Genomic DNA, 2,500 nt, shown 5'->3' with positions numbered 1-2,500 from the left:
CGCCTTTCGGTCGACTCGGACCGTAATTTTTACAAGTCCCGTCGGCCCGGATCGACTCCGGGACGCCGCGCATCGCCTTTCGGTCGACTCGGACCGAAATTTTTACAAGTCCCGTCGGCCCGGATCGACTCCGGAACGCCGCGCATCGCCTTTCGGTCGACTCGGACCGAAATTTTTACAAGTCCCGTCGGCCCGGATCGACTCCGGGACGCCGCGCATCGCCTTTCGGTCGACTCGGACCGTAATTTTTACAAGTCCCGTCGGCCCGGATCGACTCCGGGACGCCGCGCATCGCCTTTCGGTCGACTCGGACCGAAATTTTTACAAGTCCCGTCGGCCCGTATAGTCTCCAAGACGCCGCGCATCGCCTTTCGGTCGACTCGGACCGAAATTTTTACAAGTCCCGTCGGCCCGGATCGACTCCGGGACGCCGCGCATCGCCTTTCGGTCGACTCGGACCGAAATTTTTACAAGTCCCGTCGGCCCGGATCGACTCCGGAACGCCGCGCATCGCCTTTCGGTCGACTCGGACCGAAATTTTTACAAGTCCCGTCGGCCCGGATCGACTCCGGGACGCCGCGCATCGCCTTTCGGTCGACTCGGACCGAAATTTTTACAAGTCCCGTCGGCCCGGATCGACTCCGGGACGCCGCGCATCGCCTTTCGGTCGACTCGGACCGTAATTTTTACAAGTCCCGTCGGCCCGGATCGACTCCGGGACGCCGCGCATCGCCTTTCGGTCGACTCGGACCGAAATTTTTACAAGTCCCGTCGGCCCGGATCGACTCCGGAACGCCGCGCATCGCCTTTCGGTCGACTCGGACCGAAATTTTTACAAGTCCCGTCGGCCCGGATCGACTCCGGGACGCCGCGCATCGCCTTTCGGTCGACTCGGACCGTAATTTTTACAAGTCCCGTCGGCCCGGATCGACTCCGGGACGCCGCGCATCGCCTTTCGGTCGACTCGGACCGAAATTTTTACAAGTCCCGTCGGCCCGGATCGACTCCGGAACGCCGCGCATCGCCTTTCGGTCGACTCGGACCGAAATTTTTACAAGTCCCGTCGGCCCGGATCGACTCCGGGACGCCGCGCATCGCCTTTCGGTCGACTCGGACCGTAATTTTTACAAGTCCCGTCGGCCCGGATCGACTCCGGGACGCCGCGCATCGCCTTTCGGTCGACTCGGACCGAAATTTTTACAAGTCCCGTCGGCCCGGATCGACTCCGGGACGCCGCGCATCGCCTTTCGGTCGACTCGGACCGTAATTTTTACAAGTCCCGTCGGCCCGGATCGACTCCGGGACGCCGCGCATCGCCTTTCGGTCGACTCGGACCGAAACTTCATCGAGTCCCGTCGGCCCGTATAGTCTCCAAGACGCCGCGCATCGCCTTTCGGTCGACTCGGACCGAAATTTTTACAAGTCCCGTCGGCCCGGATCGACTCCGGGACGCCGCGCATCGCCTTTCGGTCGACTCGGACCGAAATTTTTACAAGTCCCGTCGGCCCGGATCGACTCCGGAACGCCGCGCATCGCCTTTCGGTCGACTCGGACCGAAATTTTTACAAGTCCCGTCGGCCCGGATCGACTCCGGGACGCCGCGCATCGCCTTTCGGTCGACTCGGACCGAAATTTTTACAAGTCCCGTCGGCCCGGATCGACTCCGGGACGCCGCGCATCGCCTTTCGGTCGACTCGGACCGTAATTTTTACAAGTCCCGTCGGCCCGGATCGACTCCGGGACGCCGCGCATCGCCTTTCGGTCGACTCGGAACGAAACTTCATCGAGTCCCGTCGGCCCGTATAGTCTCCAAGACGCCGCGCATCGCCTTTCGGTCGACTCGGACCGAAATTTTTACAAGTCCCGTCGGCCCGGATCGACTCCGGGACGCCGCGCATCGCCTTTCGGTCGACTCGGACCGAAATTTTTACAAGTCCCGTCGGCCCGGATCGACTCCGGAACGCCGCGCATCGCCTTCCGGTCGACTCGGACCGAAATTTTTACAAGTCCCGTCGGCCCGGATCGACTCCGGGACGCCGCGCATCGCCTTTCGGTCGACTCGGACCGAAATTTTTACAAGTCCCGTCGGCCCGGATCGACTCCGGGACGCCGCGCATCGCCTTTCGGTCGACTCGGACCGTAATTTTTACAAGTCCCGTCGGCCCGGATCGACTCCGGGACGCCGCGCATCGCCTTTCGGTCGACTCGGACCGAAATTTTTACAAGTCCCGTCGGCCCGGATCGACTCCGGAACGCCGCGCATCGCCTTTCGGTCGACTCGGACCGAAATTTTTACAAGTCCCGTCGGCCCGGATCGACTCCGGGACGCCGCGCATCGCCTTTCGGTCGACTCGGACCGTAATTTTTACAAGTCCCGTCGGCCCGGATCGACTCCGGGACGCCGCGCATCGCCTTTCGGTCGGCTCGGACCGAAATTTTTACAAGTCCCGTCGGCCCGGATCGACTCCGGGACGCCGCGCATCGCCTTTCGGTCGACTCG

Source organism: Neodiprion virginianus, unplaced genomic scaffold (genome assembly GCF_021901495.1).
Source record: "Neodiprion virginianus isolate iyNeoVirg1 unplaced genomic scaffold, iyNeoVirg1.1 ptg000023l, whole genome shotgun sequence".
Taxonomy (NCBI): domain Eukaryota; kingdom Metazoa; phylum Arthropoda; class Insecta; order Hymenoptera; family Diprionidae; genus Neodiprion; species Neodiprion virginianus.
The sequence above is the reverse complement of the archived record's forward strand: the minus strand, read 5'-3'. Positions refer to the sequence as shown.